This window comes from Mesocricetus auratus, unplaced genomic scaffold (genome assembly GCF_017639785.1).
Source record: "Mesocricetus auratus isolate SY011 unplaced genomic scaffold, BCM_Maur_2.0 Super-Scaffold_100028, whole genome shotgun sequence".
In the NCBI taxonomy this organism is placed as follows: Eukaryota; Metazoa; Chordata; class Mammalia; order Rodentia; family Cricetidae; genus Mesocricetus; species Mesocricetus auratus.
The window spans coordinates 15793656-15819052 of record NW_024429209.1 but is presented as its reverse complement, the minus strand read 5'-3'; the positions used below and the strand labels follow the sequence as shown (position 1 = coordinate 15819052).

General features: G+C 45.2%; 1 long non-coding RNA gene across 2 annotated transcripts in view; it reads right to left on the bottom strand.

The window, feature by feature from the left end:
- The window catches only part of LOC121134586, a 52668-nt gene extending 42551 nt beyond the window's left edge, over positions 1-10117 (bottom strand). For both annotated transcript variants that reach the window (XR_005871690.1, XR_005871691.1), the window contains exon 1: positions 9855-10117. This is a non-coding gene — a long non-coding RNA (uncharacterized LOC121134586). The remainder of the gene's footprint in view (positions 1-9854) is intronic.
- Between the last annotated feature and the right edge of the window lie 15280 nt (positions 10118-25397).

Here is a 25397-nt window from a genome sequence, read left to right as displayed (position 1 = left end):
GCGCGGCCAAGTCTGCTCACATTATGGTAGGCAGGTAGCAGAGAAGGGGAATGGAGGATACATCCTTTCATTATGGACTTTTTGTAACTAGGTTATATAGCCTTCTCTCACTACCTCCCAGTAACATGACCATGTTATGAGCCCACAAAGGAATTAATCTATAGACTAAGTGAGAGTCCAAATGGTCCAGCTACATCCTAAAGGCACATATGGGAACCTGTGAGGGGCATCTCAAAGCCAAATCATATCTTACACACGTATATGTGTGTCTGCGTACATACATACACACATATGTATGCAAAATAGTCAAGGTTTTTGTTGTGGAAAACTATATGTACTCTTTCCCTTTGCACATTAAAAGAAGAAATTTAAATTCCCTGTATACTAAACATTTCAATAACCTTGAAAATTGTTTGTTTAAATGCAGATAATCACTAAACTATTCTGTTAGTTTTCACCCACTTGCAAGCAGTACCCTTCAAATCCCAGCTGATGACTATTAGGAATCCATAGTGAATCTAATAAATAATAAACTTAATGATTGCAGAAATAAACCACAGTTTATCTTGACTGTCATTTTCAGTCCCATGCAGAAGTGCACACAAGTCCCTGGTGACAAGAGGCTTTGATCCCATCCACTGACTGTCCCCTTCTTTAGAGCAAGTAGTTTAATTTGTGTGAATTTTCAGAGCCTAAAAGAAAAGTCAAGAGGCCATGATTAGAGCATTAGAGTAACTTCTACCCTGCTTTGTTAGGGCAAGAAAGACAAAAAAACACTGAAAAGGGGGTAGATTTTCATTAGCTTTGCCCACAAAGTGTATTTTTCCTCTTTTTAAAGAAAGTTCATGTGTTAGGGAGGCCGGGGCTTCACAAGTCTGTGACCCTGGGTTCAGATCTCCAGAAGGGATACCCTATTACAAGAGTTTGTAATCCCTGGGCTCCCATGGTAAGAGGCAAGGTAGGGACCCCAGATCCCCAGAAGGCTGAAGGCCAGCTAACCTGGTGTACAAAGTAGGGGGCAACAAGAGACCCCGTCTTATGCTGGGAGGAAAGGGTGGATGCCTGAGGTAGTCCTCTAATTTCTATGTACATAGTGCTGTGATCACATTTACATATCCAAGTATTGACACATTCACACCCATGCATACACACATGCACACACTTGATGCTCTCCACCACAGGAAATAATCTCTCTTTAGTAGTTGGGATTTGGAGGAACTGTGATGCTCCTGTCTGCCAGCATAGAGTAGGTGCCAGGAATCATGCAGGCAGCAAAGATAAGCCTTAACCAAAGAAATTTTGGCCTCCCCAACCTGTGTGCTGGGCCCTTGACTCAGCTCACCCCTTCCCTCCTTCTGGCATTATGGTGGAAACCCTGTGGAACATTCAAGGAAAACACAGAGCTCCAGATCTAAGTAATAGAAGCAGTCACGAAGAGAAACTGTTCCTGGCCTGGAATATGGCAGGCTGAAGCAAGGGCCTGATCTTATGACATGGAATTTGGAACTGAATCCTGAAAACAATTGCTGTCAGTAACAACAATTACAATCTGAAACATCAGTGTCTAGAAATCTAGCAAAGAATCACTGAGTTAACCATTGGTTCTGGAAGGCTCCTTCTTCACTGATGTTGGTGCAGAGGTAAAAAGGCTACGTTTCAGAATTTCCAAAATATGTTCTGTCCACCGACAGCTCTAATCCATTCATCTCTCTAGTGCTCTTGTCTTGACTTTCATCATTATTAATCTCATGTGTACATAGCATATGTGTATGACAAGTGAGTGTAAGCCCTGGGCACCATAGATGTGCAGCAATCATTGCTCAGAGAACTATCTTGTGTGTTGGCCCCAGGCTCTCTCTTTCCACCTTGTAGCTGGAGTTTTCTTTCCAGCCTGGTTCTACTGCCACTTCGGCCTCAAATAAACACATAAAGACTTATATTAAATATAAACTGTTGGCAGATGACTAGGGCTTCTTACTGGCTTGCTGTTTCTTATTTATTAACCCATTTATATTAATCTATGTATTTCCACTTGGCCTTGACTTACTGGAGAATGCCCAGACCTGTTACTCCTTTGGTGCCTACATGGTGCCTAGCAACACCTCTCTGCCTCTCTCCTCAATATCTTCCTAGCCCCGCCTATCTTCCTGCCTCTATTAGCCAAACAGAGTTTTATTCATCAACCAAAAAGAGAAACATCTATACAGAAGGACATCCCCCATTATCACCTTGTTGAATTTCTTGCTCTTTCTTATATTCCAAGTTAGCCAACCTCTGAGCTTCTGGATAGTTCTCTCTCCACCTCCAACCTCTTGGCTTGCAGATGCATGCTACCACATTAGACTTTTTTCATAGGTTCTGGAAACATGAACTCAGGTCATCAGGCTTAAACATCAAGGACATTTACCTGTTTATTCATCTCCACAGGAATGAGTGTCTTTTTAGATTTAGTATCCCTAGTGAACCAGCAGGTGACAGACATTGGGCATCACATATCATATAACGATGAATCTTCTATCAACAGACCCATTCATGAAATACAAAAGCATTTAAACACTATTTCTGATGAGCACCTTGATCCTCAATGGCCAAAGAAGGAAGTGACAGAGAAGCTAGGCTGTCATGGATTTTAAATCCCCATACATGTTCACAGTAGCATGCCTATGTGTACGCATCTGTGTGTGCATGTGTGTGTATCTATGTGCATGTGTGTGTATCTGTGTGTGTGTGTGTCTGCATGTGTGCATGGGCACACATGCCTATGCTGTGTGCTCATACATATGAGTGCAGATGTGTATGTCAGAGCACATGTATGGAAGTCAAAGGACAACCTTAGGTGAAAGCCCTGTCTCCCACACAGTTGGATACAGGGCTTACTTTTGCCACTGTAGATGCCAAGCTAGGCGGCCCAAGTTTCAAGGAAATTCTCTGATCTCTACCTTCTATTCCATCACGGACACACTGGAACTAGAGGTGCATAATACCGTGTCCAGCTTCACATAGGTCCCAGGGACCTGAGTTCAGGTCCTCACTCTGTATTTAAGCTCTTTGTCCACGGGGCCACCTCCCAAGCCTTTGATTAATATTCTGATTGTTCATTTCCATTCTTTCAGAGCATTTAGTTTGCAAATATCATACCTATTACTTTCATAGTTAAATATTTTACTTTTATATGCTAAAAACCAATAAATTCCTAGACTCCATACTTCCTTGTTGTGATATCCTCTCCCAGGGCTCCAGGGTTCCTTGTGAAGATTTGTGAGCCACCTCCACCCCATTCTCCATCCAGAGCACTGAAAGACTCTTGCAGAGGAGAGTTCCTGTTTAGGCTAATCCTCTTCATTCTGGAACCATCTCTCTGTTTGTCAACTGCCAGCACTGGCATTCTCTCTCACTTCCCACAGTCTGGCATCAGAGAAGGAATCTGGAGCCAACTTGATTCCCCCTCTGAAGAAACAGCTTTGCAGTCTGCACTGCTGTTTTCAGGGAACTAATAAGATGTGCAAACCCCGCCCCCAAATGCCTAGTGTGTTTTTAAGACGGGGGAAATCTGCCTTGTAGCGGAAATGAGCCATCCGCAAACACCACGGACAGCTACTGTTTAACAGTCCTCAGTGCTTCATGGAAGGATGTGACAATGTATCTAAGGAAGCTTCTAGACTCTGACCCTTATTTCCAAAAGTTTACAACTAAATGCAGGCTATATGAATATAGATGCTTTGCAATAAAAAAATAATAATGCTAGCAGATGCTAAGTACCCAGTGTCTCCAGGAACCAAGACCTGCTACAATCATGTCCATTTCACAGGTGAGTTGATTGAGGTGAGGTGAGGTGAGGTGCAGTGCTATTATGGCTATCTGGCTCTAACCACTTTCTTCCCAGCTCCCTGACAGCCTCTCCTATCTAACTCTCAGCACATGCGGACCCTCAACAATCACTTCTCAAATCCGTGAAAGCTTTATGTATGATAGACTAAAGGGCGCTGTGTAAAAGCAATAGCCAAGTTAACCACTCACGGTATAGTGACAGTAAATATCATGACCTCGTATGGAAAATCAACATGGGGTTAGTCCTGAAGGTGGTGACCTTCTGAATGTGGAGACATTTCTCTGTCTTTCTACATTTTCTCACTTGGATGGAAGATTCTCACTCACCTTCTAGTGTAGGCTGTCCCACCCTCTGCGTGTGATAGAAAACCATTCCTTCAATTACTGAGTAACCAATTGACTCTGTTGATTGGCTGGATGGGCCTGACCTCATCAGATGAGTTTCTGAGAATGTGAAGCATCGGAGGAGCAAGTTCTTGCTAGCCCAGTAACCCACCATGTCATGCACTGTCTCTAAGGCTCCAGGCAAAGCTGTGAGTAAGTTCTGGGGTCTGTGAGTGGTTTCTAGTAAACATGTAGCAAAAAACAGGAACTGCTGGTCATATACCCACAGAAAATGAGCTATGCCAACCACCAGGGGACTAGAGATCAGATGGGAGTCCTAGCTTCTACCAACACCCGGTTGGCACTCGCAGAGACCCTGATCAGAAAGCCCAGCTAAACCATGTCCTGGTTCGTAGCCAATAGGAACTGCAAGTTACAACATTTTTACAGTTTTTAGCTGCTGATTTAGTCTTCATTTTTCATATATGAATAGAAGACTAATTGGACAGTGATGCATCCTATAAGATTATAGAACTTAATAAAGTTGAATTGTTTAACACTTGTAAGATTCTAATATATATTGCTGGCTTCCTTGTGAGCTATTAAGCTGCACTCTTGTATTCTGAGATATAAGTGTGATGGTTGGAGTTCCCCAATAGCCATCTTGACCAATGAGTTCAATGATCACATCAGATGAATAGGTGCCTGGAACCCTTGGACCATCATATAAAAACTGTACAAACCCAGATCTGTGCACATAAGCAACACTCCTCAGGATTCATGAGCTACCATCTGGGAGTTCATCCACTAGTTCCCACCAGAGTGAATTCTAATATCAACATGTTTCAGTCAACCAATCTCCTGCTTCATCATCAGAGTCTCCTGCTTCATCATCAGAGTCTCAGAAAAATAAACTGGCATGCTGCTGCCCTGGCTACAGGCAAGGTATTCTAGAGAATGATTCAAGTAACATGTGCTTTATATTTATTTAGTTTTGGTTTTGTCTGATACAATGTTTCAGGCTAACCTTGAGTCCCTGATCTCCCTGTTTTCCTTCCCCAGTTCTGGCTGTGTCATTGTATTCTGCTAAACTAAAGGTTGCTCTTGGATCCATCCTCCTGTCTCTACCCCCCCAAGTGCTGAGATTACAGCTTTGCATCATCCCTCCATGCTAAGTAATGTATCCTTTTCAAAAGGATAGAGGGATACTCTCTGGATGGCTAAGACTGTTGGAGGTGAGATGAGATTTTTGTCTTTGATCCAATTCGATAGAAATAATTGATGAATGAGAGAGAGCTCACACAAGCCTGCACTTGGAGCAGCAGGTACTGTAGGACCCCACCCTGCTTAAGAAGCATCCATCCCCAACACCGCCATGATCACTCAGGTCAGAGGAGGAAGAGCACCTGCATCAATGGAGAGCCAGCTGCCTGCCCCCCCCCCCCCGCCCCATCTCACTTCAGGGCTTCCTCTGCAGCCTCCCTTTTTCTAAAGAGAATTCCTATTTTATCATTAAAACTGCTGATCGTCACCCCGCTAATAGACGAATATTGCTCACACACACAGAAAAGGAGCTAATGCGATCAAACGCAACACTAATATTAAATTACTGTAACTCGTTTACCTCGCCTGGGCTTGCTGAGCCCCCTCCCCTCTGTGAGAGCTCCTCCATGCACACAAAATCTATAAACTCTTCCCCATAGCACAGAAGCTTCCTTTCTGATGTGGATAAGAAACAGGACAGTCACTCTCTCCTGACATATTTGTTCTTTAAAAACAAATCAATGGCGCGGGGATTTGGCACCTGAATGCGGCGCCTGGGCTTGATGAGGCAAAGATTGTCTTCATTAAGGACATTAATATTCATAGGGAGTAGAAAATCTGACACAAGAGAGGACTCGCTAACCTTTTCTCATATTAGATTTTTACTTCTTAACACAATTACAGTCCGGCAATGACTTAATTAATGCCGCTTGTCGTCAGCCGCCTTTAAAGGGCTGTCAATTTGGTCCTGCTGAGGCTGTCAAGGAAACAGAAAGACAGTCATCTTGGTGAAAAAGACATAGGAAGAAATTCGAACACTTAATAATTTTCAAAATGCTAAGCAAAGTCCCATATCAACTGGGGCCGAGGACGGCTTTTGTCTTCTTCCTTCCTGCTGGCTGCACTGAGGCTCAGCCATGGCGGGGACTGGGAGTGACCACTGCAGAAAGGGAAGCAGCAGAAGATGCAGAAGGAGGAGGAGGAGAAAACCCTACTCAAGAGCAGCAGCATGTCCGCAGGCTGCAAGTCAGCGTGTCCTGGCTGTTCTCCCGCAAAGTCACAGGGTACAGTGGTGAGAACTGCAGGGACAGACCATTGAGAAACTTCCAGGAGGGTCCTCATCTCCATGAGTCTGTCTTCAACTTTGCTGGTGCACACCTGAGTCCTGCAGACCAACCTTCTCCCGAGATACGTTTCTTGCCTTACGCCAGAGCGTGGTGATAATTTTGACTCAAGAATTGGCTGAGAGACCATGTTTCAGGCTGTGAGCTGCTTTCCTGGAAGATGCAGAATGTTCTGGAATTCTCCATCTTTGTGTCTTCAGAGCCATGCTCTAGTCAGGACCCTGGAACATCCCTCCTGTTCTACTGTGACTCCCATCTGCTTGACTTCCTGCCCGTTCTTGTCCTTCCTGCTGGCCCTTTGAAATGCATGCAACCTACCTCATTTCTCTCCAACATCCCCAGGCCTTTACAGGGGTCAAGCCCTGTGCGCAACTGTGGAACTGGCAGCTTGAACAAGCTGTGGTGTTCCCTGAGACAAGACACTGGTTCTTCCTTGGTTATAATTCTTGCCATGTGTGGAAATGCCCCTCCAAGCTCTTAACCTGCCTCAGTGCTTCTTGGCCATAATACTACTGGCAATTGGGCTAGAATAGTTCTCAGTGGTGGGAGTCATTCTGCACACCATGGTGCATTCAGTAGTATCTTTGAACTTCAATTCTTAGATGCCAGTAGCACCCCAATATCGCTTCAGCGAGGTAATCAAAAGTATCTCTAAAACTTGGGGTAAAGTACTTATTGCGCAAGCTTGTGGACCTGAGCTTAAATGTACAACTCCCACATAAGAAATCAGGTGCTGTGGCACACATCTGTAACTCCAGCCCTGTGAGGGACCACATGAGAGTTTATGTGTGTGAAATGTCCTTCACAGGTTCATGTGTTTGAATGTAGCTGGTGAGCTGTTTACGGTTATGAAACCTTTAAGCGTGTAGACTTCCTGGAGGAAGTAAGACTCCAGGGTTGGGATTTGAGGGTTTAGAGCCTTACCCCACTTCCCCTCTCCCATCTCTCTGATTCTTGTGTGGATGAAAATGTGATCAGCAGCTTCCTGCCCCTTCCACTTCAGCCATGTCATGACAGATAATCCCTTCGGAACATTAAGCCATAATAAGCCCTTTCTTTCTTTCTTTCTTTCTTTTTTTTTTTTTTTTTTTTTTTTTTTGGTCTTTACGAGACAGTGTTTCTCTGTATTGTTTTGGAGGCTATCAGTCCAGACCGGCCTCGAACTCACAGAGATCCGCCTGCCTCTGCCTCCTGAGTGCTGGGATTAAAGGCATGTGCCACCACCGCCCGGCAAGCCCTTTCTTAATTAAGCTGATTTGGTGGTCATGGGATTCTATCGCAGAAGAAACGTTACCAGTACAGGTGGAGACCAGAGGATCTCAAGGCAGCCTAGCTAAATCAGTGAGTTCCATGTTCAGTGAGAGAACCTGCCTCAAAAAAATGAGATGGAGAGAGACAGAGCAAGATACCAAACTTTGGCCCCTGACCTAGACTACGCTTGTGTATGCATGCACACATGCATACACCACTCATACATGATATATCCAGACCTTACCAAGGGCACCTTGGAGCAAAAGTCACCCTGAGATAAGGATCTCTCAGAATATACCCGCTCACCCTCTTCACCCCACTGTGAGGGATCTGTCCTGACCATTCTACACTGTGTGCTATGGTTTCCTACGCATTTCATATACCATATACTGCTGCAGAGTACATACCTATTTCTCTTTTTCAATAGCATGTAGTAACAGGAAAGTAGAGGCCAACATAAATACTATTTAAATAATGCAGGACTTCACAATCCACTGTAAGGCAAGCTCCTATTTTCCTTCATCAGCAGTAAGTTTCTTAAATGTGGTCTCCTGAGATATAAAATGAAGCTACTTTGTCATGCTGTCAGTGAGAGGTCACTCAGCTTGACAGGTGCCTTCCGGGTGGCCATGTGGTTCTGATTTCTGTACTTAAAGGTTCCAAAGACTGTCTCATTCCTTGCACTCTGGATCTTGACTCTTGGTGGAGAAAATATGAACTAGTTTGTAAGAGAGTGACCTTGGATTAACACCTTTGTGTTTGTGGGAGATCTACCAGCTTCGTCTCCCCAGCAAAGCCACAAAAGGAAACAGGATGTTTCCTCTGGATGCTTCTGGCATCTTCTGATGTAAGGGACAGCCCTACCACACAGAACAATCTACATTCAAATGCTCACACAACAGTGGTGGAGAAGCCCCTACCCATGCTGAGATCTGGGAGAAGGATTTCAGAACATATCAAGAGCCTTAGCCAAGAAGTGACCAGGGGAAAATGTCCTTAGACATAGCATCACTTTCTCAAACTTGGAATCCCAGGGATGAGTGCTGGGGTTGCATTGGACAGAGGTGAAGCCAAATTGGGCAAAGAAAGCCATGCATTTGTACCAAGAGTGGCGGAGTGAGCAAAGGGAATGCCTGGTGCAGAGAAAAATCTTCCTGGAACTTGTTTATTTGAGTCAGGGAGCATGTGGGAGCTTAGGGAATCATCTCCAAGATAATTTGTCATTAGTGCTCCCTCATTGACAAGAAAAGGCAGGAAGTCTAATGCAAAGGTGAGTTTCCCAACCCCTTTATTTTGAGGTGCATTCTCTACATTCTCTGTTTGACTGGGGCCTTTCTGTCAGAGGTCTCTCTGTGCACCCAGACAGGATCTCTCCAAGGGTTAGAGCATCCCGGCTGATGATTCAGAGTTTGCATATTCCCCTAAAGACTGTCCAGGACACAGCATGCAACTTTAGCTCAATAAATCTTGGGTCTGGCCGTTCCAACCTGAAGGGCAGTCTATGGAAATCACTGTGGCCACAGAGGAGATCAAGGGGAGCTTGGAGCATGGAACCCAAAGCTCAAGCCATATCTGGCAGAAGCAGGGATCTTAAGGAGCCTAGTGCACCCCTGTAACAGGAGGCCAAGGTTACAGAGCCTGTGAGATTAGTTCCTGACAGCACCATGTAAAAAAAAGTAGAAACAGAGGCAGGGGTCTGAAGACAGCCCCTAGGCTCCCCAATCTGTCTTTTCTCTCTGCAAGTGGCTTTTGGAGTAAGGGCAACTCTGTGAAACAGGGGCAAGCTCAGCCTCAGGAGCTTGAGGTCACATGGGCATAGGGTCAGGGGGGGTTTCAAAGAAAGATGCTTGGGTTTTTATTCCCGGGTGTTTATGGGGTCTTCAAATGATTAATTGGAATTAATGGGAAACATGTAGTTATTTTTTTTCTAAATTGTACAATAACATTATGCCAGCAGCGCCTTTTAGAGTATGCAAATTGACCTGTCTCTGCTGTTTGAAAACAAAGGATTCTGTTGTAAGACCACTAGCAAGGACAATGCAGAGCTCAGAGCTTCAGACTTACCTGTAAGGGTGTCTTCTCTTTGCTGTTGTCTTTTTCTCTAGCTGGGAACTCACTGGTTGATGTATGCTGTACTCACAATGGCTGGTTAGTCCTGTATTACCAAAGCAATGACTTCATTGTACCACCTGCTGTGGTTTTATGGGTCTCCCCAAGGATCCTCAGGTTAGAAACTCATAGCCAGAATGGCCTCCGCAGAGCTGAGAGAGAAAAGAGAGAGAGGGGAAGAGGAAATGAGAGAGGGGGGAAGAGAGGAGAGGAGAGAGAAGAAGAAGAAGAAGAAGAAGAAGAAGAAGAAGAAGAAGAAGAAGAAGAAGAAGAAGAAGAAGAAGAAGAGAGAGACAGAGACAGAGAGAGGAGAGAGAGGAGAGAGAGAGAGAGAGAGAGAGAGAGAGAGAGAGAGAGAGAGAGAGAGAGAGAGAGAGAGAGAGAGAGAGAGAGAGAGAGAGAGGCTCATTGGCATTCTGACCTCATAAGGGACTGAAATTCCCCTGGGGTTAGTGAGCACTCACAGTAGTAAGTTACAACAGAGCAATTCTGGGCCCCTCTGTTTCCTGTCTCCACAGGGGACCACTTCCTTCCACACACACTCCTGCCATGATACCATCTGCCATGTTTAGATATAGCCAAGAGGCCCTCAACAAAGCCAATAATATTACGCTTAGACTGCCGGACTCCAAAACTAAATAAACCACTTTGTACATTGTCCATCCTCAGGTATCATAGTATAGCAACAGAAACCAGACTAACACCCTTCCCTTTCTGAGCTCTGGGTTCCTGGTTGTACAGGGTTAAATAGAGAGGTGCTGCCACAATGCAGACCAGGGATCAAATCCTGCTTCTGCCGATGATTCCCAGGCTTGAAGAAGTTTCTACATCTCCCTGAGATCAATTTTCTTCATCTGTAGTATTTTTATCTCAGTGTTAATTATTGAGAGTTTATCACAAAATAAGTGCTGTGCATGGTCACCTCATGCAGCTGTCTCAGAACCACTAAGAGTAAGCACTGAGCCTGGGAGGTGGATGCTGGAACGGACTCGTCTGCCTTTGAACTCGTGCTCTGGCCATTATCATATGTAGATTCTGCCATGGGGTCTTGTGATAACGAAATGAGATCAGCTGTGGAAGCACTGAACATGGTATCAGCATGCAGGTGAGCATGGTGTTAGCACGAAGGTAAGCATGATATTAGCATGCAGGTGAGCATGGTGTTAGCATGCAGGTAGTAATCAGCTCCCTATCACTGATACACATTGGTGTCCTCCAACGCCAACTCCTTGCTCTGGATTTATGGTGAAGCCCCTTGGTTGACTTTCTCCTGGGTCTCATTCTGTCTGTTTCAAGCTTAGAGAAAACTCACTTTATGCATTTTTGTTCAAAGACCATTTTCTTGTCACCTCTTTAGCTCTCATCTTCTTTTCTACTCACATCCAGTAAAATTTTTTTCATATACTCCTAACATGAATGTTGGGATTTCTGTCTAAATTGGAGGTCTGATGCCCCCAGTGGCATCTTTCTCCAAAGCACAATGTCTTCCGGTTGAGAGTGTGACTCTTTGAATAATTACTTGTGTTGGATGAAGTCTGAAGCCACCGAGAGCTTATCACTAACAGCACTGGAAGCTGGCTTGCTTTGGAAGTGTCGTTAGGGATTCAAGTCATGTTTTAACATCATCAATTTTTCTAGATTAAACCACTTGCTCTTGAAGCGATGCTGGAAGAATGACTCTCTGCTTCTCCCATGGGCCCCCCTGGTCCTCAGGTTAGGTCCAACGTGGTGGTGAGAAGGGGTGCTTATTGCCTCCATTGAGGGCTAAAATGCAACTCAGAGATGCCTCACCCACGGGTGGCCCAGAAGTTGCTCTGAGGCTGAAGCCCATTTGTCACTGAATGAAGAAACTTATCTCTGAGGACTCTGTGTCTTTTGGGAGTCACAGCTGTCATGGGGGAAACTGAGAATACCTTTCAAAGAAAGCCTAATTTACTTAAAGAAAAGTGTGTATGCCCCTTCAACACTCTTTGTGTACTGTTGCGCGGACAGCATGATGGAACGGACAATCCCAAACCCAGACAGTTTTCTAAGACGTCTGTCTGCAGATAACAGATCGTGAAATACAAGTGTCTTTCAATGCCCAGGAAGAGGAATTACAACTGCTTCCCCTGCCATGGGCTGGGGCAGAGACAGATGCTCACACCTGTCCTGAGAAAACCCTTCCACACTTACAGGAACAAAGAAAGATGGTCAGATTTAACAAAGAGCCATCTTCATCCCAGATTCTCCAGGCCTTCCCATCATGGAATCTGAATGACACGTAAAGGAAATGAACAAAACAACTCTCATTCCATGAAATGGGTTCAAGGCAAAGTGAGGGAAATCAATATGTACAATGATAAGCAATCTACCTCTCTGGGAGATGGACTGCACAACCATAAACAGTTATTGGTATTGATGGACATTTATATGAAGTCAAATGTGATAATAGGTAATATTTAATGGGCATTAAGTGCATGCCAGGCAATGTTCTCAGTTACTTACATATCTTGCCCAGCTTTACCCTAACAGCAGCTCAGTGAGGAAACTGCTGTTTACATTCTGTGGATACTGTGGCCGAGATAAGAAATGGATTGTGTGCAGTAAGGCTGCTTTGTCGACAAGAGCTAAGATGATATGAGTGTGCCCTGGCTCATGAGCATATGTGTGCATAGAGTGTGCATGTGTGTTGTATACATGTGGTTGTGTGGATATATGTGCCAGCATGGAGTGTGCACAGGAGTGGGGACCAGTGACTGACACCAGGCATCTTCTCATTCTTGCTGCCCCATCTGATTTTTTGAGGCAGTCTCTCATGGAGTCTGAAACTCATCAGTTCAGACAATGAGCTCCAATGATCAGCCTGTCTCTGCTCCCTGAAACCTGGAATTACCCTGTTGTGGCATCTTGTCTTGCCAGTGAACTTGTAGTGGTGGCCACATCCTTTGGGCGTGGTTTCAGGTGCAGACATGACCCATTATAAGGTGAAGGAGGGGCTGGCTCAGGCTCTCTTGGGTTGGGGAGAGCATCAGAAGGGCAGAGACTGCATCTTCTGGAGCAGGAAGTCTGTGGCAGTTATTTACTCTTATCTGTGCAATTGCTTCTTTAATAAATACCTATCATTTATCTTGGGTCTGGTGAACTCATTAAACCCCACCTTCATTACCCAGTGTTTATGTGGGAATTGGGGATCTGGTCTTCATGCTTGCCCAGAAATCATTTTGCCACTGAGCCATCTCTCCGGCTCTCACTGGCATTTTTATGCTCTTAAAATGGCGCTACCTACCTGCATCTCATGCACACACCTCCACACACATGTTTGTGTCTGCCTTCATACTCTCAGAGTCGTATGAACGTTTGTGGCTTGCTCTCTAAGCTGCCTCAGGTCATGCGGCGATGTAGTAGGGGGATCATGTGGTACACAGGGGTCTTCATGTCAAGACAACTGAAAACAAGACACACCACCGAGGTAGAGGCTTCACACAGCCCCTACCCTCTATCTATTCTACAGCCAACTCAGAGCCCTGGGGGGCTGGGTTGAGAGGCAGAGAAAGATCTGGTGTCTCAGTGTGGGCCCCTCATCTCAATGCCTAACACAGCCTCCATCTCAAAGCCCCCTGCGATGCCCTGCAATGCATTTAAGCCAAGTCCACTTGGGAAACTTCTTGGAAGCTGTTATGGGAGGGAGAAATTCAAACGAACTTTTCAATAAAAACTTGTGCGCTCCCTCACATTGACTTTTAATGAACAGACCGTATGTGGTTCTAAGCTTGTCTGCAGTTTTCCTTAGAACTCATTTCTCCCCTTCGGCTGTAATGAGAGGAGAAGAAGGAAGTGGCGAGCCTCTCCCAGCCCTGCAATAGTTCATAAATATCTCTTTAAATATGAAACCATCTAAGCCCTTGGTGGCCATTACTTATTTATCACACTCCCTATGCAAACTCCTCTCCACATCAGCTCCTCTCTCTGAACTCACACAGTGCGTTCCCACACGTCAGACATGGGCCCGCTTTCTAATCAGAACCTATCAATCCCCTCTGGCCTCTTTGCCATCACTTTTACATTGGCCCAACTTTGATATTAAAATTCAGTACAGTTCAATTTGCCATTGATTCTTCTAGACCACCTGCCTTGGAGTTTGAGATAAACTTGTGAAATACACTAAAAATTTGCAGATTTAAAACTATCCACAGAGGCAGGATCCAAGCAGGTCATTTGTCATTCATCTAACAACACATTTATTTCTTTCCTAAAAAAAATCTGCATAGAGTTGATGTAAGACTTTTGTAGGGACTGCAGAGTTGGCTCAGTGGTTAAAATCACTCACTGCTTTTGTCTAAGTTCACTTTCCAACCTTGACATTGGCCAGCTCCTAGCAGCCTGTGACTCCAGCTTCATGAGATCCACTGCCCTCTTCTGGTCTCCATGGGTACTGTACTTACGTGCACATACCCACACACATCACATGCACGCACACACACACACACACACACACACACACACACAAATACAATATAAAATAAAACATTTCAACACAAACATTCTATGAAGAAGAATATAATGAACATCTCACCCCCAAATGTCAATTTTAAACAGGTTAATGTGCTCCTAAGTGTCTTTTGCATTCTTTCTATTTCACAATTGGTGACAAAGACAATACTACTCTTAAGAAGAATTAAGATTTTCACATGTCAACAAAACTGTTTCCTAAAAACCACGAAGGAAGTGCAAAGCATATGTACTCATTAAAACATAAATTATATAAAAAAGAGGAAGAGAGGAAGGAAGGAAGGAAGGAAGGAAGGAAGGAAGGAAGGAAGGAAGGAAGGAAGGAAGAACACTATGCGCCCAGAGCTTAGATTTGTGTATTTCAGCTTGCTCCACAGTTCAAATCTTCCCTCGCTTCTATCAATTACACAGTAGGCAGGACTGGACACTCTGTGCAGATTAGTGTTCCCATGTGTATTCTGATAATATTTCTCATATCCTTGTCAATTAATAATGCTCATATTCTTTCCCAAGACCATCGGGCAAGGTGGCTGTTTCTCCTCTCCATCATAGACCCACTCCTCAGAGCAATGCCAGTCATGTGTTAAAACCACACAGATGTGTAGAATTCATACATGAGCCCAGTCCACTTCTGCTCCACGCCTCAGGTGAATGCTACGTGCCATCATGTGGTCTTAGGGCTAGAGTCGGGGAATGGGGAAACAAGGAGCTGTGTTGTGTGGCCTTAGTTCACCAAACATGAAAAAGTGGGATTCCCACCTATTTCAGCCTTGGTTTTGACTCTCAGAATGGCTCTTTTCCATGGGACTTGTAACATCTGTCTTAGGTTCCCTGGGAAGTAAGTCTGATGAATTTCCCGGTAGGTGGATGCATTCACATCGGGAAGGGTAGAATTGGCCTGTGTCTCTACTCAAGCTCAATGGTGTTTGCTGGTTCAGAACAGCCTTGCATTTCTCTCTGGCTTCTATGTCTTGTATCTACAGGCAGTTTGATTGTGGTCCCAAACCTACACATTTTATCTTTTTGGGATTCTAACTAGACGCTATCCGTTCTTTCCACCTGGGATGTTGGACTCATGGGTTCCTTACAGTGACTTTGGAAGACTTGGTGGGTGTTGAGCTCTCTTGTCACTGGTTGAAGGTTTCTAGCTCCATGCAGGCAACTGATTTTTCAGCTCTTTCCCACCATATAAACCCAAAGATTCGTCTCCCAGCCTCTCACAGATGTTGGCAGTCAACATTAGATGCACTTTGCTTGTGACTTCTTTGTGCTTTAAAGCCAAGTTTTGTTTTTAACGTCCGCAACTGATCGATATTTCTATGCTAAATCAGTTCTAGGCAACTTCACCCATCATCTGAATCTGCTTAACTAGTGGGGAACACTCTAGAGCCTTCTCTGGGCAGCCTTTCATTTTGATGCAATTGTGTTCACAGTAGTTACACATATTTTTTTTTTGCCTTTTTCACTAGGTATTACAATAAAATTACTAAAATTTCCTGAAGGTATTAAAATTCTCTGTAGACATTTCACTGGTGGCAAGCTATCCCATCATGCTTGTATAGACTAACACATTTGACATTTATCCCTTAGCTGAGTATCAGGGGTCTCACTACATTATTACTAAGTGGGAACTCATTTTGTCTCTTGTCTTCTGGAGGGAAAGAGATGTTAAAGCTTTGTTGTTGTTTCGCTGTTTGGGGGTTTTGTTATTGTTGTTGCTGCTTTGAGACTGAGAGTGGAAGGAATTTATCTGGAATCCTATGGTTAGTGAGAGCTTACATCACCATGAGGAAAGACATGAGAAAAATCAAAGGAAGCAAGATTGACGCTGACTCATTCTTCTAGAAATATCAGTCTGTGGCTCCCCAGTCCTGTTGCTTTGGGCTTGTGTTGAGGCAGGAAACCGTGCAGCCAGAGAGTTGGGATCCCAGCGGCTCCTTCTCCCCATCTCCACATCCCCAATGACCTAGCTTCCTAATTTCCTCAGAGCCTCCACCAAGCCTTTGATTCATGACCTTAGGTAGACATTTAGGATATGAAACATAGCCCTCAGGGAACACAGAATCACAGCCATGCTGCCTGGTCACCCTTCTCTACTCTTGGGCATCTCCACATGGGGTTTACCCACAGTGCTGCGGAGTGATCTACACCGTTTGCTCCTCTTTGGATGGTAGGGGGACACCATGTCTCCAGAGCACTCTGTTGTCAGCTTTGGAACATTTCTAAAGATACAGAAATGCACAACACACAAGTTTTTATTGTCTATTCTCCAAACAAGCTGTTCTCCACTGGTTTCCCTGTTTCTGGAGACCACCAGAATATTATGTTATAGTGTCTCTACCTATTTATTATCCTTTGGTCCCAGAATAACATGTTTACAAAGACCATTTGCTGAATTTTATTGATTCTACACATTTTATTTAAGTCAGATCTAAAATATTAGCAAACCCTCATGCTTATTTACAGAGTCACCCCACAAAGTAATTTCCCGCAAATATTGCTCAATTCCGTTTGTGGTTTCATGACCATCACCACACATGAGACTTTGTTAACAAGGTAGTCTTAAAAACTGGTGCCAGATTCTCTTTTCTATCACCCTACTTGTCACTGGGGCACTGAGGTAACTTATGTCATACATGGTTGCTTTTGATTCGATATCCCTTTGTTGCCATCTTACTTTTTGGGATCAGATCTCACACTCTGTCCCAGACTGGATTCAAACTCACAGGGCAGCAGTCCCCTTGCCTCCTGAGTTGCTGGGGTTCCTATTGTGAGCTGCCATACCTGATTACCAATGATTTAAGTTTGATTAAAAATACATCTCATTCAAGGTATCAGCAGCAAAGCCAAGGAGCCTTTCTTTCTTTGACAAAACAGATGCCTCTAACTCATCTTGGTTTGCTCTCCCGGGAGCACCGCTTAGGGGCCGGCATGGCACGCAGTGGGTCTCCGCTGAGTGCCCTGAGAGCGGGTGTTCCATTTTCACTGAGAACAGCTGCTTGTTTCCTGGGAAGAAGAGAGGCCTCGGGGTTAGAAGGGACCGAACTGCTCAGGCTTTAATGTTTTTTGCAAAATTATCTTGTTGACAAGTGCAGCGTTGTAAATTTGAATCCATTAGCTACAAGGATCCATAAATATTTGAATAATGGCCTTTTTAGAGTGTTACCAGTCTATCAGGCTTGTCGCTTGTCCACTTTTTTCCCCCTCTTTTCCATTTTTCCTACTGCTGAAAAGGAAGGGGTCTAAGCTGGATCTTGCGGATGCTCTCAAGGCATGGGTATTTTATCTTTGTTTTCAAAATGGAAAAGACTTCTGCAGAAGGGGTTTAACAAGGCCATGATAGTGTCTGCACACAGCAGTGCAGGGTACTATCCACTGAAACTCACCCTTCCCCTGTGTGTATGCCTTGGCTAAAGGAACTGGCCTCCCTAGCTACACATCTAAGAAACGCCAGGAAATGAGACTGGTCGGGTCGGTGATATCTAAGCAGATGTGACACAAGCCAGATCCAGGGAGAGTTTTTGTGGAGGCCATACTGTCTCTTTTCTCTGTTTTCTTGTTGAAAACTGAGGTGTGTGAATGCTGACGACCGCAGCCATAAGGCAGTTCTGGGATTCTATGAGGCTTTCCAGCTCCACGCTAAACGTGAAGGCGGCACCGGCCTGCTTCCCATGTCTGAATTTGCACCACTGCCCCGGCTAAGCCATCGCATCCGATACTGATCTCAGTATGCAACAGCATCCTGATCAGAGAACCACCCCAACTTAGATTACAGCCAAACACCATTTCTCATATAGCCCTCCTCCTTGAAACACCAGCTTGATTTGCTTGTTTTCTGGTTGTTCTTCAAAATCCCTTACATCCCAAGGCTGTGGCCACACCCTAAACCTCCTTCCAAAAGACAGAGAGCGGCATGGCTCTGGGCTGCTTATTAGACAACAAATCTCTCAGAGATAGTAGGGACACCTTGGCCACTGACAAGGCATCCAGCGTGTATTTCAGACATCCTCTGTCCCCTGCTGGGCTGACAGCTGGAGAGCATGGGGCAAGGCTCACCCCAAAACTGCAAGCAGCAGCACTCTGGCCATGTTTTTAAAAACTGCCACATTGCTGCTATTAGTGGTAAGTCAGTCAGTCTGTCTGTCTGTCTATCCATCATTAGTGTGTGTGTATGTGTGTGTGTGTGTGTGTGTGTGTGTGTATGCGCACATCCATCCATTTCTAGATTGTCTTACATTCATCAGCAAGTCAGACACCTCACAACAGAGCTATACCCGGCAGCCCCCTCCAAACACAAACACGCCATCTCTGCGAATGACAAACTCAGTATTACCCTCTCCCCTGTGGAAGGATCCTAACAGAACTTTTAGTCTGTGCCAAGAACTGTGCAAAATGTTCTACCAACATTGGGCCCGCTAACCCTTACCACCCTGCAGGATTTACATAATTATCTCAAGTAGGTGTGTGGTGGCACGAGACCATGAAGGAGCTCACTTCACTGCGGGGGCTTGCACTGCGGGGGCGTGCACTGCGGAGGCTTGCACTGTGGAGGCTTGCACTGCGGGGGGTAACCTGGGCTGCTCTAGAACCTCCACATCAAACGCTGGTGGATGCCCCAGGGTTTCTCATTCTTCCCTGACTGACATTTGGACCAGAAGTTTCTGTGTTGTGAGGGACTACACCATGTTCAGTGTGGTGGGGAGCAGCATTCCTGGCCTTTGTCCATTAGATACCAGAAACCTGCCCATTCTTCACATTGTCACCACCAGAGCAAATCCCATGTCATGACCAGATGTTTGCAGAGGACAGTTATCACCTTTACCAAAAACCAAAAGTATGCTCTACAGCTAGAAATAAACTTCATTTCTTGTAGAAACTGGTGCTTTCTTTTCTGACACAAGGGATGCAGCTCCACTTTCACTGTGGCTTCCATAGAACTCAAACATGAACTTAAATCTCAATTTCAGCATGCAGGCATGCTCAAAGTCTGAGCAAGAGCAGTCTTTCTTTCCTTCCTTCTTATCCTTCGTGGTGCTGTTGTTTTGTTTCGCTTTGCTTTTTTTAAGATAAAGTATCATTTATTGAAGCAGTCTTTGATGCAGAATGATTTTTAACATAACAATAAATAAAAAAATGTATTTTGCATCCTGGCCACAGTTTCCCCTCCATCCCCTCCTTCCTCTCCTCCTAGTCCCTCCCCCCCACCCCATGCTGTTTCCACCTCCTAATCCACTCTTCCATTTCCATTTAACAGCAGGGGCAGGGGCTGTCTCCAATTCTCTAGCTGGCTTTTGGGACCCTAGGCGTCATCCTGGGTCACCTTGCCTAACTGTAATACATGGAGAGGTGTGTGACCTCACTGCCACTCAATATTCCATGCTTTATTGAATGATACTCATGGAAGACCTGCCCGTGCCTTTTGTTTTTTAACAAGGCCTCTTGCAGCCCAAGCTGGCTTTAAACTATGTGTTTAAGAAAAACCTGGAACTTCTGATCCCCCTGCCTCCTCCTCCCAGTGCTGGGATGGTAAGCGTGAGTCACCATGACCAGTTTATCCAGTACTGGGGCTCAAAACCAGGGCTTCCTGCAAGCTAAACGGGCCCTATCCACTTAGCCACACCTCCACCCACACCCTTCATTTTCTTATTCAGGATGTACATTTTTTCCACCTACCCTTCTTTCTTCTCTACCTCTATTTCCTCCTGCATAGTATGTCTCCTTCTATTTAAAGTCATTTGAACTACTTCACACAGGAAGCCAGGTATAAACATTTTATACTGGTTTTAAAGTTGACTTCAAACATAATTATTTGATCAAAGCCAAACCTCTCAAGAAATGTTAAGTATTCCTGTTTCTTTTTAACTCTTTTCAATGATTCCCTCTGATGTTAAAAAAACATGAAAGTTGAATTAAGAAATTGAACTTTCCTGAAATTTCCTAGTTTCCAGCATCATGTGTTAAAATAAATGTGTGCATCACAGATAGAGAACCAGGGAGCAGGAAACAAAAGGCGAGGGAGTCCAAGGTTCCTCTTAGCTAATTAGTGAGTTCCCACGCAGGCCTGGAATATGTGAGACCCTGTCTCAAACACAAGGAAGGGAGAAAGGAGGGAGCCAGGGGAGAGGGAGAGAGAGGGACAGAGAGGGAGGGGGGAGGAGGGGAGGGAGGGGAATGTATGAAGGCTTTTGGAATGGTGGATTTATTGTTGGATGTATTCTCTTGAAACCAGAGATGCTCGCTTTTAAGAACCTTTTTATTACTAAATCTGTAAGGAGAAGGCCAGACAGTGTGCCCGATGCTCCTCTCTGCACTACCCTCTTGAGAGGCTCCACCCCTCCTGCTCCAGGCCAATGGCCAGGCTCCTTCATCACCAGAGAGGGGCCACTTTGGGACTCACACCACTTGCCTTCCTGATGAATTTTCCAGTCTGACAATTACTGGGGAGACAAAAACCAGGTCCAGAAGAAAGGGTGAATTAGAGGCCCGATTGCAAATTTGGGGTTTCTGGCCCTGCTTTGACAGATTTGAGAGCAGAGGCAAACATTTCCTGTGAATACCATCCCTGGGACAGATTCTCCATCTCTTATCCCCCTCCTCCATAAAACAGAAATCTATATTGTGCCTTGAGCTGAGCCCCAGAGAAATTATCAATATTCACACATCTGGCACAAATCTGTTGGAAGGAGAGAGGGAAAAAAGCATGATGCCATCTGTATCTCCTCGGTTGTTCTGCAGCACAGCTCTGGTCTCCTGAAGTCACTTTGTCACACAGTCTTGTGAATACCAAGTTATGTTCTTGGCTTTTTTGAGGACACTGTTTATAATTGGGGGGGCAGATGATGTCACTGCCAGGAAAAAAAAAAAGCTTGCCTTTCCCAATTCCCCACCTTCCCTGGAGAACGGACGAGCCAAATTTCATCAAGTTTGGCACAGTTGTAGGAATTAGCATGACTGAAATGTATGCCAGATTTCAAAACAATCCCTAACAGTTTCTGCGAGCCCATGTAAGCAACTGAAAATTGACATGTTGTGTTGTGCCCAAGTCAGCCAACTGCTGTCACTGCATAATTAGATTTTCCTGCATGAGAGGAAAGGATTTTCCTTTAAAAAAATTATGAAACAAGGCAGAAGGGAACACAAACCGGGAGCAGGTCTCTGAGTTGCAGGGAAGTAGCCTTCTGCTGTGGAAGGACTTTGGACCCCAGTGTGTGTGAGCGCACCAAAGAGATCGGCCACAGCCCACCCAGGAGACTCTGTGCTTACTGTGTTCGAAATGCCCGCTGCTGAGAGGAGTTGCATCACAGGCTCAGAGGAAGAGCACCTACTTGGCTACCCAAGGAATGATGGAAACCCAAAACCAAGAAGAGTCAGGGGGAGAATGGACAGGAACGGACAGTAACTTCCTTCTCATACCGGGGCATAGATGCCGCAGGGGATCTCCGCTGCTTCAACAGCACTAGTGAATTTTTCTTCACCACGGGGTCACTAATGAAAGACTTCATCCCCCAGGCTCTCTAGTGCCTTGGTGTGACCATGTGACCAGGCTCCATCCAATGGGGTCCCGGAAGAGAAAAAAAAGTTTCCAAATTCTCCGTCATGTCTTAGTGGAAAAGGAGGAGAGGAGCCCTCTCCCCGCTTTCATTTCCTTTCTTTTCAAGGGTGGGGCCTTAGACGTGATCACGTCTTTCTTTGATTGTTAAGATTTATTACAACTTTCAGGAGAAAGTTGAGTACACAGATGGCAGAGAACAACGAGGTGAAGCCACATCCGTCACTTTGCTGACCTGGACTGGCCCTCTGGACTGTTGGGAAGGAAATGTCAGGTGATGCTTTGCCTGGACCTCCCAACCAACAGTGGGCCTTGGAAATGACCTGCAGAGCCCATCAGATAAGATCTCAGTAGGCATGGGTGGTTCCAATCCAGGGCCCGTGCGTCTCTGCTCTCCAGCCACACTGGTAATTGGCCTTTTCTGACATCTGCAACAGACAAAACAGGACCCAAACAGCAACCACTCATCAATACGCAGGTCATAGCTTACAAATGGAGGAACCATAGCCTAGAGCAGGGGAGCAGCATTGCCCAAATTGTACAGAGAATAACTCCACATGCTCAAGTGAAATGAGATCTTAACATACAAAGGTACTCCTCAAGCTGATGACTAAGTATTGGAGTCAAGCTTAGAACACAGAACAATGGTTGACAATTCTGCATTCGCCTAGCAGAATTGCAAGCCTGTGTCCCATCCTGGCTAATTCCTATACACTTTGGGTTGATTACTTTAAGACCTCTGTTTGTCAATTGATAACCATATCCTAGAAGATTCGGGGCTCTGACTGGCCAGGTCAATGGCTATAAAAGGGAAGATTGCAGTTCTCAAGAGCAAAACCCTACTGCAATCTCAAGATGACCAAGAAGCAGGCACTGAATAAGCAATGAGATCTGGTGGCCAGTACCAGGCACCCCACACTCCCAAACACAGCATCATCTGAATCTTCACTGCTTACACATCAACTCCCCCAACTTCACTAGAACTACTGTTACATCTCTACAGAGACCTCTGTGATTTGCAATCCTAGAATCTTAATCACGTAAGTGCACACATACACACATGTGCACGCACACACACACACACACACACACCTGCACACATCTGTATGTGCTGTTCCAATCTCCCTACACAGCCCTCATCTTTTAGGTGAGTACTTTCCAGGGTAAGACTTCTCAGCAAGGCTGAAATAGAATCACCAGAGTTATACAGGCTAGGTATGCCAAAAACTGACTGCATCATCTCAGGCAGGAAATTCGGCTTTTATAGCTCTTGCTATTTTCATTCAATCATGGAATCACAATGGCTGATTTCCTGTTTTCCAAAATCCAGAGTTGATGCCAATCATAAAGGGGTTACATATACTGCACTGGTGTAGCTGCAGACATTGAGTGAGTACTTAAGCAGAAGTCATTCTTGTACTTGATTTGTATTGTTATTTTGAGATGGGGTCTCACTGTGCAACCTTCACTGGCCTGGAGCTCACACAGATCCACCTGCCTCTGCCTCCCAAGTGCTGGGATTAAAGGCACAGGCTATGATAGGCATTTCAAACTACTTCCTCGTTTTGATTAACCTGTCTTACCTATCCCACGAAAGAATCATCAAATAAATTTAACTGACCCAGAGTTCCCCTTCTTCCTCATCTGACTGGATCAATTCCAGATGTGTTGTGCAAATGCCATAGGCACCTCAGAGCAGAAAGACCGCTCAGGTTCTTAAATTTAGACAGTGTAAACGGAGACTTTCGGAACAGTTTTATGGGCCGAAGGTGTTCTGAGTGCTAACTGTCTCTCATCTGGTTTCCCATGCACCCACCCCCAAAGCCTAGTGACATTGTGACAGTTCCATGATCCAACAGTATGCCTTGTGGTTTCTCAATTGCTTTACTTCAGGTACATTCAAACAACAGCATCCGGATGGACCACTGCACCGCAGTGCTTAGCAGGCTTACTGATACAGCTGCATCCAGATGGACCATTGCACCGAAGTGCTCACTGATACAGCTGCATCCAGATGGGCCATTGTGCCGCAGTGCTCACTGATACAACTGCATCCAGATGGACCATTGCACCGAAGTGCTCACTGATACAATGGCATCCAGATGGACCACTGCACCACAGTGCTCACTGATACAACTGCATCCAGATGGACCACTGCACCGAAGTTCTCACTGATACAATGGCATCCAGATGGACCACGGCACCACAGTGCTCACTGATACAACTGCATCCAGATGGACCACTGCACCGAAGTTCTCACTGATACAACTGCATCCAGATGGACCATTGGGCTGAAGTGCTCACTGATACAACTGCATCCATATGGACCACTGCACTACAGTGCTCACTGATACAATGGCATCCAGATGGACCATTGTGCCGCAGTGCTCACTGATACAACTGCATCCAGATGGACCATTGTGCCGCAGTGCTCACTGATACAACTGCATCCAGATGGACCACTGCCCCACAGTGCTCACTGATACAACGGCATCCAGATGGACCATTGCTCCACAGTGCTCAACTTGGTTTCGCTCATCCATCCTGCTGGGTCTGGTTCTCCAGGTTCAGCCACACTGGCTTTTTTACAGCATCATGGTACAGGATGGAATTCCAGAGGGCATTATCACAGTTTTCATGACTCACCACAGTGCTCAGTGCTAGACTATTAGGCATGGCAACCCCAGAATTAATCTGGATGAGGACTTAGACTACGCCTTGGAAAGAGAGATGTGACCAGAATTTGTGGCTCCTTTTCCTCTATGCCAGTGAGTTTAAACAAAGTAGCAGACAGCAACCAAATGTCAGGGAGAAGAATAAAATTCAAGTGTGAGTGTTCCTATGATCATTTGAAGATATTTAGATTAGTCAGTTTTACTGTTTTAAGGTAATATCTGAGGAAAAACATCAGGAAGGGGCAATTACTTCTGGCTCACAGTTGAAGCAATTTCAGAATGTAACCCTAGTTCCATTGACCTAGAGGTAGAAGGTCATGGTGGCAAGTAGAGGACGAGGAGGAGGAGGAAGTTCTTCCAGGATGAGTGGATAATAGGGAGAGACAAAGGAGGGGTGCTGTCAATCATCCTTCCCCCATAGAGTCGCTTCTAATGACTGACTTTCTCTAGCTGGATCCCACCTCCTAGATATCCCAAACCGTCTAAATCAGCTCCATCACCGAGAACAGGGCATCTCACGTATGAGTCTTCCAAGTAGACAGGTCTCCTACCAGTAACTAGACCACAGTGCCTCCAAACAGAAACAGGGTAGTGATGCAATCTACGCATTCCCTTCTTGTTAGAGTTCCTACCATTTGTCAGATATCACCCCCTATCCCTGGGGCAATGAAGATTTGCAGGACAACAGGGGACCCAGGCTTCAGATGGTTAAGGTCTGGGAATATGATCAGATGCACCGGCTGAGAGTCCAGGAGGAGAGGGGTTTGAATTGACAGACTGGTG